A 14,441-nucleotide genomic window follows, 5' to 3' on the forward strand; every position below is an offset into this window, starting at 1 on the left:
AATTATCAATACATCTTGATTGCATGTTTGATCAATTTCAGACTGAAGAAATCTGTAGAATTCTTTAATTTCATCACTGGCTTTAGTGGTTGGTGTGTAAATTTGAATAATAGTGGCATTAACTGGTCATCCATGTAGGTGTAGGATATTATCTAATCAAAGACAGCGAAGTTCTTTTTGATGATGAATGCGATGTCATTCCTCTTCAAATTGTCATTCCCGGCATTACACACCATGTGATTGTCAGATTCAAAATGGCCAATTCCAGTCCATTTCAACTCACTAATGTCTATGCATCCCATTTCATTTTTGACAGCTTCCAATTTTCTTAGACTCATACTTCATACAGTCCATGTTTTGATGGTTAGTGGGTGTTTACAGCTGTTTCTCTTCATTTTGAGTCATGCTCCATCAGCAAATGAAGGTCCCGAGGGCTTTACTCTATTCTCACCCTCATGGTTAACTCTACTTTGAGGAGGCAGCTTTTCCCCAGGAGTATTGTGAGTGCCTTCCAATGTGAGGGGCTCATTTTCTAACACTGTAGCTGGTGTTCTTCACCATGTTTTAGTATTCAGTATTCTAGTGCTGACAGTGCTCCACTGCTATTCCTAAGGATTTCAGTGACTAAATATTCAGAAGTAGTCCATCTCTCCTTCTTTCTAGACTCTCTTCATCTGGAAGCTCATCTGAAACCTGTCCACCATGGATGACCCTGCTGGTATTTAAAATACCTGTGGCATAGCTTCCAGAATCACAGCAACTCACAAGGCACCAAAGTACGACAAACTGACAGATGAGTCGGGGAGCAGTTTCCTATGGATAATATATCTTTCCCAAGCTCTTTTCTAGTTATTTGTTGACTAACATTTGTTTCCTTAGGCATGATCTAAGTCAGACTAATATTTATTATACATAATCAACTTTTTAATGGCACTTGACTCAGTTCTAAATAGAGACTATCCTAAATTTGCCAAAACTAGAAGAAATATGAGAACTTGTCTCTCCCAAAATGTCTCTGTTAGAATTGAACATTGTCATTTCTACGACAAGTGTTTTCACAAGTGGCCTTCATAAGTGAGGTTCTTTGACTTCCTCCACATTTCCATAAAGAATTCAAGTCTCCCTGTCCCTGTGTTGCTCTTGCTGCCCCATAATGCTTCTATTAATCTCTATTCTACTCCCGGTCTTTTGTTTATGAAGAAATACAATTTTCTTCTTCTTCTCCTTCCTTTCCCTTCTTTCCTTCCTTCTTTCTTTCTCCTTTCCTATCAAATTGAGATCCTATTGTGCACACACGTTGTACCCTCCTTGTTCTATGAAGGTGTGTTCCAATGCCATTAGCCATTCGGTAAGAATACTATGTTAAAGGCTGATGTCTCACATGTGAGCTCTACAAACCTCACCAAGATCATACGCTTCTTTTTCCTTCCATTGTGATCCTGTGTGCATTTACCACCAGATTCTGCTTTGTCCCAGCTGTCTCTGAGAATATCTTCCTCTCTTTCCAAGTACGAGGGTAAGTCAAAAAGCACTGCTGCCCAATAGGAACTTTATTTAACAAAAAATATCAAAATATGAAGTCATTGTTTCTCAACACTTCCTCCATCTAGGTATACATTTCTGAAAGCAGTGTTTCCATCTCCTGGTGGTGTGCTGTTGAATCCACACTGAAGTATGAAACACAAGGTTAGTAGTTCAAAACCACCAGCTGCTCCTTTTAAACTCTATACAGGGACACTGTGAGTCAGAACTGACTTGTCAGCACTTAACAACAACAATCCTTCCCTGAAGGATCCTGCCTTCTTCAATTTACACCATGTCCAAACAGCAGTTGTGGCATCCACGAGGGACATAAATTATGTTCCTTGAAAATGTTGTTTGAGCTTTGTGACTAGAAAGCAGCATGAAGGGACAATATTAGAGCTGTAAGGTGGGTGGGTGAGGAACCCTAACAAAATTCTCATAGGATAGCCTTGCTACCCTACAAGAATAAGCAAGTGCATTGTGAGAGAGAAAAAAATTCCTCAGTGCAACTTTCCTGGCTTAAAAAAAAAAATTATTACCAATGCAGTTTTCTGTCTTCTTAAAATTTCTTCATAATAAGCCCTTGTAATCATCCTGTGTCCTTTGTGAAAAATCTATCAATTACCCCTTTGGAATCCCTGAAAACAGCCACTAAAACCTTCTGAGCTGACCTCTCTGATTTGAATTGTATTAGAGGAGTACACCCCCTTGGAAACCACTGTTGTAAATAGACTTTTGTTTGTTGGTTGGTTGGTGGTGTTGTTTTGAAGACCTCCTAACTACATTAAGACAAGGATACTGTGAGAATTTGTCTGCATCCATCCATCCATTGATTGCAGGGATATGTTTAAATACGTTTTGCTTGAAATAAATCCAAGCATATATGAACTAGGACCCTAATAGCAATATTTTTTGCTTACCCTCATAATTCATCTATGAGGAGCATAAAACAAAGTGTACACAGAGTCCTGGGGTGGCCCTTCAGGTTATTGTGCTGAACTGCTAGGCTGGTTGGAACTGAAAGGTCAGGTCAGTGGCTCAAGCTCACCAGCCACTCCTTGGAAACCCTATACAGAGTCACTAGGAGTTGGAACCATCTCAATGGCACTTAACAACAACACGGAAATGACTATAACTCAATTTAAAGACTGTTCAGAAAAATTTGCTTTAAAAGTTGAAATGTTAAATTATTGTTAAACATTTATTTTCATCAAAACAAGTATGATGATAACTATTAAAATCTTCCTAATCCTGACTTTCTTAATCCTAATACACATGAAATCTTAGCCCTATTTTAGAGTGCAGATTTGTGGGTAAGAAGTGAAGGGAAGGGGTGGAGTGTTCGGTGACCCAGCATCAGGGCATAATAACTGCTAGTCCAGATGTGACTTCATGTCATAACTCCACCCCTAGTTTGAGGTCCCTAAGCAAATGTCGTCATAATTATGTCTAATCTCCTAGATGGGAATGCAGCTCTCATTTTCATTATTTGATTTATTGAATCATTCAATAAACATTTGGAATACTTTGTGGGGTCCTAGTGTGGCACAATGGGATAAAGTACAAGGTGAGTTTGAACAAGGTCGGTGGTTCAAACTCACCAGTCGCTCCTTGGAAACTCTATAGTGGATTGCTATGAGTTGGGACCCAGTTGATGGCATTTAACAACAACAACAAGAATGTGCCAGATGCTAAGTCTGCTATTTAGATAACAGGAAGTTGAATTTGTTGTTATTTTAGGTGCCATGGAGTCAGTTCTGACTCATAACAACACTGTGCACAAGAGAGTAAAACACTGCCTGGTCCTAGGCCAACCTCACAATTGTTGCCACACTTGAGTCCATCGATGCTGCCACTCTGCCAATCCATCTCACTGTGTGTGGGGGGGTGTCTTCCTCTGTTTCTCTGACCCTCCACCTTACCAAACATGATATCCTTCTCCAGCAACTGGTCCCTTCTGATAATATATGTAAAGTATGAGAGACAAAGTCTGGCCATCATGGCCTCCAAGGATCACTCTGGCTTCACTTCTTCTAACACAGATCTGTTTATTCTTTTGGCAGACCATGGTACTTTCAATATTCTCTTCCAACACCATAACTCAAAAGCTTCCATTCATCTGCGGTCTTCCTTATTCATTGTACAGCTTTTGCATGCATATGAGATGATTGAAAATACCATGGCTTGGTCAGGCACACCTTAGTCTTCAAGCTGACATCTTTGTTCTTCAATACTTTTAAAAGGTCTTGTGCAGCAGATTTGCCTAATGCAATACGTCATTTAATTTCTTGACTGCTGGTTCTGTGAGTGTTAATGGTTGATCCAAGAAAAATGAAGTCCTTGATAATTTCAATCAATAGGTGTCTAGTAATGATGATGGATATGCAAATGAGTCATTCCAACATATTTGATGGCCTTGTTATTTTAGGACATTCTCTGCACCTGTGCTTTACCTAAGTGTTACCTTTTCCCAACGTCTCACACTTCCTCCTCCAAAACTCACCCTTTCTGTTTCTTAAAGTCCCTTTTGGTGACAAATATCAATACACATTGGAACTGAATTGAATGTAAATTCCCTGGGAAGGAATGAAAACCCAAAACAGGAACAACAAAGATAATAACCCCATGTTTGGAGGTTGTCTAATGGTTCAGTGAAACTGTAAAATTTGCTAAACATGAGTTTATTCCTCACTTTGTCACCTTCACCTCAGTGACTGGTCCTTGGACTTCCTTCCCTTTACCTAGATTGCAATGTCTTCGGTGTTCTAGTAGTTAACATAGCACATCCACTTGAGTCACCAACTTCCTGGTAAGACATATATTCCAAACTTCTTTCCACTTGAGTCACCAACTTCCTGGTAAGACATATATTCCAAACTTCTTTCCACTTGAGTCACCAACTTCCTGGGAAGACATACATTCCAAACTTCTTTCCACCTTGAGTCACCAACTTCCTGGGAAGACATACATTCCAAACTTCTTTCCACCTTGAGTCACCAACTTCCTGGGAAGACATCCATTCCAAACTTCTTTCCACCTTGCTCATTTTAATGCCTTATGATGGTAACATCAGGTTTCCTCTCTTCTGCCTATATTTATGTCTATCTCTATTTTAAATTTGTTTTGATATATTTTTTCTGACAAAAAATAAATATCCCAAGTTTATTGGAGAAAAATGAAAAATAAGGAAAAAACAACTATTCTTGATTTCACTAAACATTCATAACTACTATTACTACTATTTTGCTGCATTTTTACTTAAACCTTTTTTAAAAAAGTAGGATTTTTTGAAAACAGAAATGCAGTCATTCTATGTTCTTTGGTATATTGATTTTTTTAATTTAATACAACAAGAATATTTGCCCATATCATTAATCTTTTAAATATAATTTTAATAGCATTAGAAATTCTACATAATACATGCCCTATAATTAGCTAATCCATTTCTTAATTAATTTTTATTAAATTTATATATTACAATGAATTCTGTGATGAACAACCTCTAAGTATGTTTGCATAAATGTAGTGTAGTCAAACTGCTGGTGCCTATCCAATAGCCTAGGGCTAAGGGTAAGAGTTGAGATTAATTCAAAACAGTAGGAGCAGAATTTAGAGGGAGATGGAAGTGTTTAAGATTGCATTGTGGTAATAGTTATACAACTCTACTTTTGCTGAAATCGTTGAGGAAAACACTAAGGGTGCATTGAGTCTTGCATGTAAATTATATCTCAATAAAACTGTATTTGGAAAAGTTTAGCCAAATGTTAAGACTTTTTTTGTGTGAAGACATTAAGACCTACTGGTCTGTCTGATGAAATAGACATGAGTTAGTTAGAAAACATGGCTTAAGTATAAGAAAATATTTCTTAGGAAGAAAAATCACTCAAGCTGCAAATGTGAATGACTCAGACTAGAATGAAGAAAACGTGAAAAGCATGGGAGCCAATATACATTGTGAATGGAAAAGGAAACTGAGGATCAGGCCACAGTCTTTTAGAAAGATGAAATGATATTTTGAAATCTTTCCAAATGGGCAGATGGCCTAAATGCTTAGTCCCCAAATGGAGCCATTTATTTTATTCTTATTTTGTGTTAAACTGTCTTCAAAATTTGGTCCTTACTCAGTTACTCTTTGCAGCATTAAAATCTCCAGCTTACAGAGGAGAAAGCTGAGACTCCTCCCCAACAACTAGATATGGCAAAGCAGGTGCTCAGAACAGGGCAGCGCAGGTGATTCCTAAGCCAAAGGCCACATGGTTAACCTGGTAGTAGAGTGGATTATGAGCTGAGCTGCTAACCTCAAGGTCAATAGTTCGAATCTATGAGTCGCTCCACCAAAGGATGATGAGGCTTTCTGCTCCCATAAAGATTTACAGCCTTTGAAACACTATACAAGGTCGCTATGAGTTGGAACTGACTCCACGGCACATAACCACCATCACCACTGTATACTGCTTCAATTAAACTACCGTGACACATCATACTCAGTCTCTATCTGCTGGCACACAATAAACAACAAGACGAAAAAAGAGTAAAAAGAAAGACATATAGCATGGCAATGGAGTCAGAAACAAAGTTCAAAAGAAAAAAAAAAAAGATAAAATATAAGGAAAATACCAAATTGGGCAGTTTTATTTTTAAAATCTTACATTGTGAGAACTAGAAAATGGTCTTGGTACTAGTCTGGTCCCCTGAATGTATTACCAAAAATCCAATGTCTTTTGAGATCAACACTTTTAATTTCTGGTTTGTATAGTCCAGATTCCTGAGACTATGAATCCATTTTCACTAACGTGTCTCATTTGACATTGACATCTCTCTCCATATCTGATCTTCTTTCCTTTCAGTTACCATCAGTATCTGATTCCTCTATGGAAATCTCTCATTTCACTTGGCACCTATTAGCAAGAAATTAATCTCTGGATGTCAAGTGTATCATTACTCCATAGAGGATGCCTATAGCTAATATTATTTTCTCTTTTAAAAGCCTCTTTTTTTTATGGTAGATATATATGTTACAAAACATTCTCCCTTTCAACACATTTCACATGTACAATTCAGTGGCATTAATTATGTTTAATAAATTGTTCATCCATCATCATTGTTTGATTGTTTATGTTGTGGGAACCGTGAATGGTTTAAAATTAAGAAAGGTGTGCAACAAGGTTGTATGATTTCACCATACTTATTCAACCTGTATGCTGAGCAAACAGCCTGAGAAGCTGGGTTCTATGAAGAAAAACATGGCATCAGGATTGGAGGAAGACTCATTAACAACCTGCCGTATGCAGATGATACAACCTTGCTTGCTGAAAGTGAAGAGGACTTAAAATACTTAACTGATGAAATCAAGGAAAACAGACTTCAGTATGGATTGCATCTCAATGTAAAAAAAAAAAAAAAAATACTCACCACGGGACCAATAACCAACATTCTTATCAACGGAGAAAAGATTGAAGTTGTCAAGGACTTCATTCTTCTTGGATCAACCATCAACACTCATGGAAACAGCAGTCAAGAAATCAAACGACGTATTGCATTAGGCAAATCTGCTGCACAAGATCTTTTTAAAGTGTCGGAGAGCAAAAACATCAGCTTGAGGACTAAGGCACACCTGATCCAAGCCATGGTATTTTCAATAACCTCATATGCATGTGAAAGATGGACAGTGAATAAGGAAGACTGTAGATGAATTGATGCCTTTGAGTTATGGTGCTGGAGGAGAATATTGAAAGTACCATGGTCTGCCAAAAGAACCAACAGATCTGTGTTAGATGAAGTGCAGCCAGAGGGCTCCTTGGAGGCCAGGATGGCCAAACTTTGTCACTCATACTCTGGACATATTGTCAGGAGGGACCAGTTTCTGAAGAAGGATATCATGTTTGGTAAGGTGGAGGGGCAGAGAAAAAGAGGAAGATCCCCAATGAGATGGCACCGGATTGGCAGCATCAATGGGCTCAAGCGTGGCAACAATTGTGAGGTTGGCCCAGGACCAGGCAGTGTTTCATTCTGTTGTACATAGTGTCACTATGAGTTGGTACCGACTCCATGACACCTAACAACAACAACAACTTTCAAGTCAATTCCTACTAATAAGATTTTCAAAGCTTTATGGGAGCAGAAAGTTGAATCTTTCTCCCAGGGACTGCTGGTGGATTCAAACTGCTGATCTCGTGGTTAGCAGACCAATGTGTTGCAGTTAGCAAGCCACTATGCCACCATCTTCTGAATCTAGCTTGAGTTTCTGGCAGTTCTCTGTGAATGCACTCTTACACAGCCATTTTAAAATAATCTTCATCAAATTTTACTTGTATGTTATATTATTGACAATGTTCTATGATGTCCACATTCTGATGGGTCACCTCTCTTTGGAATGGGCACAAATATCCATCTTTCCCAAATGGTTGGCCAAGTAACTGTCTTCCAAATTTCTTGGCATAGATAGGTAAGGTCCTCCAAGGCTCCATTCTGTCATTTCCTGGAGCCCTGTGTTTCACCAATGGCTTCAGTGCAGCTTGGATTCTTCCATTAGTACCATCCGTTCTTGATCATATGCTTCCTCTTGAAATGGTTGAACATCGACCACTTCTTTTTGGTACAGTGTATATTCCTTGCATCTTCTTTCAATGTTTTCTTCATCATTCAATATTTTGTGCATAGAATCTTTCAATATTGCAAGTTGAGGATTGATTTGTTTCTTTGGTTCTTGCAGTTGGAGAAATTCAGAGTGTAGTCTTCTATGTTGGTTTTCTAACTACAGGTGTTTGTACATTTCATTAAAATAATTGAGCTTGTCTTCTCAAGTTGCCCTTTGAAATTTTCTGTTCAGTTCTTTTACTTCCTGACATCTTCTATTTGTTTTAGCATCTCTTGCAGGAGAACAAGTTTCAAAATCTCTTCTTACTTCCATTTTGGTATTTTCTTTCTTTTCTGTCTTTTTAATGACCTTTTGCTTTCTTCCTGTATGATGTTCTTAATGTCATTTCCACAAATGTTCTGTTCTTCAGTCAGTAGTATCTAATGCATCAAATCTGTTCTTGAGATAGTCTTTAAATTCAGGTGGGATATGTTCAGGATCATATTAGCTCTCTTGGACTTATTTAAATTTTCTTCAGCCTCAGTCTGAACTTGCATATGAGCAATTGATGGTTGGATTCTCAGTCTGGTCTTGACCTTGATTTGGCTGATGATATTGAGCTTTTCCACTGTCTCTTCACACAGATGTACTCAATTTGATTCCTGTGTATTCCATCTGTTGAGGTCCATATATAGTCTTTTACATTGTTTAAAAAAGATATTTGCAATGAATAAGTCATAAGTCTTGCTAAATCCTATCATGTGATTTTCAGCAAAATTTCTATCACTAAGGCCCTGTTTTCAAGCTACTGATCCTTCTTATTTGTTTCCAACATTTGCATTCCAATCACCAGTAGTTATCAAGACAACTTGATTGCATGTTTGACCAATTTCAAACAGAAGAAATTGGAAGCATTCTTCAATTTCATCATCACTGGCTTTAGCAGTTGATGCATAAATTTGAATAATAATTGTATTAACTGGTCTTCCTTGTAGGCATGTGGATATTATTCTATCACAGATATCACTGTATTTCATGATAGATCTTGAAGTTTTCTTTTTGATCATGAATGCCATGCCATTCCTCTTGAATTTGTTGTTCCAAGCATAGTAAAACATATGATTGTCAAAGTCAGAGTGTTCAATACCAGTCCAACTTAGCTCACTAATGCCTGGGATATCAGTGTTTATGGGTTCCATTTCATTTCTGAACACTTCCAGTTTTCCTAGATTCATACTTTGTACATTCCATGTTCAAATTATTAATAGATGTTTACAGCTGTTTCTTCTCATTTTGAGATGTGCTCCATCAGTAAATGAGGATGCAGCTCTTCCCTAGTCATATTTTGAGTGATTTCCAACCTGATGGGCCCATATTCCGGCACTTTGTCTGACAATAATCTGGTGATGCTTGTAATGTTTTCATCTTCCAGCACTGTATCTGACCATGTTCCACTGCTATTCATACACTTTCAGTAGCTAAACACTCAGAAGTAGCTCACCGCTCCTTCTTTCTATTCTGTCTTAGTACGGAAGCTCCAATAAGACCTGTCCACCATGGATGACACTGCTTGTATTTAAAATACAGGTAGCATGGCTTCCAGCATAACAGCAACATGCAAGCCACCACAATATGACAAATGGACAAACAAGTGGTGGAAACAGTTGCTTAGGGAAACACCAATATCTTGTCAATTTCAATGTTACTTCTAAGCACAGCTTATTTTTGTTGATTAGTGCCATCCAGTTGGTTCCAACTCATAGCAACCCTGCAAAGGGTTTCCAAGGAGCAGCTGATGGGTTCAGATTAATATAATTAAGCCATGATGATGGTTTGAACCCAAAAATTAAGCCAGAATGCATCTGAAAGCAAAGCTAGTATAACCAAACATCAATGGGTCAAGTGTCAAGTTTAAAGAACTCACATAGTATATATATATATATATGTGTGTGTGTGTGTGTGTGTGTGTTTCTGACTGATTTTGTTATTCATGTGACAGTGGTTGTTTTTTGTTTGTATTGAATTTTGTTTGTTTGCTTTTTCTTTTTGTTGGGCAAAGAGGGAGTCTTGATTAGTTATTTGACTGTGAGCTAGTACCAAATAACTGAAGAGTATGATGAAGCAGGGATAAGTGTTGGGAAATGAGTTGAAATGCCTTTTGGAGTAGTTATAGAAGATGTTGGATGGGACTCTAGAGAGTATGGACTTTATTCCATCTAAAAATACAAAACAAAAACATAAATCAGAAATTATCATGAAAAAAGTTAATGATAGTTACTGTTTGTTTTTACGTGCAGAAGTATATTCCCTTTTGAAATTTAAGACATTTTACTCCAACAAACATGAAATCAAAAATATAAAATGCCAGGATAAGGATTTAAGATATTAAAATAAGGATCCAGAATTTTTCTTTTTCAAAGATTTGTCTTTTACAAAATTAAGCTCACTAACTTATCGGCACATATACAAAGCCACACATCTGTGTTGGTGCTGGTTATGATGTGTGCTTTCAAGTTGGTTACGACTCATAGTGGTCCTGTATAGGTGAAAGTTGTGCTGCCAGAAGAACAAACAGATCTGTATGGAAGAAGTAATCCAGAATGCTACTTAGGAGCCAGTATGATAAGACTTCATCTTGTACTTCGGACATGTTATCAGGAAGAACCAGTCCTCAGAGAAAGACATTATACTGATAAACTGGAGGGTCATTGAAAATGAGGAAGACCCTCAAGGAAATAGACTGAACCAATGGCAACAGCACTGAGCTCAAATGTAACAATTGTGAGGATGGTGCCGGACCATGCAATGTTTTGTTCTTTTGTGCACAGGATCTCTAAGAGTAGGAGCCTATTCAAAGGCACCTAACAACATAGGATTTCCAAGAGGGGCTGGTGCATTTAAATTTGTAGTTGCCAGGCCAGTGTTTATCTTACAGCACCACACCAGTGTTCCCACATCAATGTAATAAACTGATAATTTCTCAAGTTCAGACAGCCTAGAACACTCACACTTTTAGTGGTTATGAATTGGGCTGCTAACCTCAGGGTCAGCAGTTCGAAACTATCAGCTGCTCCAAGGGAGAAAGATGAGGCTTTCTGCTCCCGTAAAGATTTACAGCCTCAGAAACCTGTACATGGTTGCTGTGAGTCAAAACTGACTCCATGGCACATAATCACCACCACTACCCACTTTAGACCTCAAATTTTTATTTTATTGGTATCGTTATAAAATGCATATGAAATTACCAAAAACAATCTGCCTTTATTCGTTTTCAATAATTATTGCTTGCTGATTCAAGAATAGTTTTTACTGTTCAGGCTTCCAGATCAGCTAATATTTCCAGAGTGATTGTCTTGATTTCCTAACTCATTTCATCTATGTGGAGTTCTGCACATATCATTTCTCAGGTGTCTGAAGTATCACTTGTTTTATTGCTAAGCCTTCTTTGACTTTCTGGTAGCTTTCCATGCACACATGTCACACCAATGAGTTGTTTTCATTTCAATCTCGTTTGTGTTTTAGTCATTAATTTTGAACCAACGTTGATATGCTATTACTATAATTACTATTACAAAATCACTATTAAAGTCACTATGATTGATACTAGATATAACTATTTTTATAGTCACTTTATACTTACCAGACACTTTGACTCACTGCCATACATATTCTATCTGCTAAGAGTTTATTGATATATTCATATATTCAAAAACATAAACTGAATTTTTTAGAACTTACTCATGCCAGACAATTGGTTGGACCCAGAGGAATTTAAAAATAAGTAAGATGCAGATATTTACTCAGGGAAGATGAAATGTATTAAGACAAAATGTCTCTTCTTTAATCATTTTGTGAACTAGCTAGGGATCATCAAGTTGAACTTTTCTTCTTCTTTGTCCCTACTAATACACCTAGCAAAAGATTGGTCATCTACTATTACATGGAGAAATATTATGAACAAGCTGAAACCATTATCTGAATTTATTAGTCTTACTGGTCAAATGATATACAATAAATACAAGGAAATACAACAAGAATTTTGAATTTCTAAAACATCGTTTACATGAATTATCTAATTTGTTACTCAATAACCCTATTGTTGTTGTTTAGTGCCATCAAATCAGTTCAAACACATAGTGATCCTATATAGGGTTTCCGAGGCTATAAATTTTTGCGGGAGCAGAAAGTTGCATCTTTTTCGCATGAAGTGGTTCATGGGTTCGAACCACCAATGTTGGGGTTCACAATCCAGTGTTTATCCCACATATTATCCTAATATCCTATGTTGTCTTTGTTGTTAAGTGTTGTTGAGTTGACTCCAACTCATAGTGACCCTGTATATGATTCCCAAGGAATGGCTGGTACCCTATAAATAAAAGAAAATATATCTTTTCCTACATATTTTACTAATGATACAAAAGATATTCACTTGGCTACTACAAGAACAAGCAAGTTGTTCACCAGGGAGCCATCAAGACAAGTGGTAGGGTTCCCTCAGAGCAAACCCTCTTCTAAGACTGAGGCTCAAGAGGAATACACGAGTAGGCATGTGGTCTTGCTGGTCATCACATTGGTCTACCAATAAGGGGAAGTGGGGAAGCAACAGCAATAAAGTTGTGAGCTAAGTCCAACCACATTCAACAGACTCCTGTCCACCTGGATTGAGACCTGGTTGGCCAGCAGTATGGCAAGATCTGGTGACTCATGGGCCCAGGGACATGGCCACAGAGGACTAGATTGGAGAATGAAGCATGCAGCTGATATGAAGTGAGGGAGATGCACACGAATGCCCAACCTTGCAGATAGTACCCATTTGACCTGGCTTCAATGGCTAGAGGAAGAAAGAAGAAGAAAAAAAGAGTAATCTGCTACAATTTGATGAACTTGATCTATACTTATGGATATAGTAGCCCCAAAGAGGGAACAAATCTTTACAGCAAGGATCATTCCCAACCCCACCTCCTGGTGCACAGGGTTAGGGATGGGCAACTTAGACATTGGCTATCCAAAATGGGGAGACTACAAAGGCATGAAGTTACTTGTTTACAAGCTTTCAAGAGGGAGCCTAGTTTCAGATGGTGCATGGGAAAGTAGAACCTCCACTGAGTGGTTTCCAACCTGTCTGGATAGGGCTGGTGAAAGGAAATGGTGAATTTTTGAAATTTTATAATTATAGTGAATAGTTGCTATCAGGACTGATTGTGAGTGTTGCAAATGTAAAGGTAGACATTCTGTAACAAAAGGAGGGGAGTGATTGATCTTGCAGTCCGGGAACAGAGGACCCTGGGACCATCAAGGGAGAAGAGACTGTGGAACCCTACCCAGAGAAACAGTGACAGCAGAGATGGAGGCAGAGATGATGACATGGAGAAATGGAGCAGCGGGGGACCCTGGACTCAGGGAGGGAGAGGGGCTGTGTGCTGATGGCCAGGAAGTGGGCTTGTGGGGTGTGTCCTTTGGTTGTTTATTTGGTTGTATATTCCCGAGTGCTTCGGTGTACATCCAAAAAAAGAAAAAAAAAGCAGTGGGAATGGAAGCAAATGCTGTTGAATGATGATGCATGGAGGGGATTCATTGCAATGAAATGAAATATGATAAGATGGATGTAAAGTTGATGTTCTCCCATGCAAACTAACAACCAATGCACAATAAAAACTTTTTAAAAAATTATTCACAAAGACCAACATCCCCTGTTTGAAATATACAAGTAAGCCTTCAGGTCATTTTATTGAAGGTTTTTATTTACAAAAAAATCCCTTGAGAGTATTTAGAAATTATCCTGTACCCTGTGCCATCAAGACAATTCTGACTCATAGCGACCCCTACAGGATAGGACAGAACTAGTCCATAGGGCTTCCAAAATTGTCAAACTTCACAGAAACAGACTGCCTCATCTTTCTCTTGTGGAGTTCCTGGGGAGGCTCAAGCTTCATATTTTCCAGTGAGCAGCCCAGCTCTTAACCCAGTGTACCATTACAGCTCCATTTACATCATTTATAAATGATAGACTAGAAATATGTTGAATTAATTGTTGAATGAATGTGAATGAATAATATATTTTATGCTACAAATTGCTCCAAACCCAATATGCTTAGGAGTCCTGGTGTGGTCACAGGGTTGATGGTTCCAGCTGTTCCTCAGAAATCCTATATAAAATTGCTGTGAGTCAGAGCTAAAAGGCCAACATTTTAACAAAACAAAAACAACGATAAGAATTATAGGTCAAATAAGGTAAAATGAGAAAATGTTTAAATAAATCTTCAAATTCCAGATTATGTTGTTGTTGTTCTTAAGTACCGCTGAATAGGTTCTGACCCATAGTGACCCTGTATAGAGTTTC

The sequence above is a fragment of the Chrysochloris asiatica genome, unplaced genomic scaffold (genome assembly GCF_000296735.1).
Source record: "Chrysochloris asiatica unplaced genomic scaffold, ChrAsi1.0 scaffold00271, whole genome shotgun sequence".
Taxonomy (NCBI): domain Eukaryota; kingdom Metazoa; phylum Chordata; class Mammalia; order Afrosoricida; family Chrysochloridae; genus Chrysochloris; species Chrysochloris asiatica.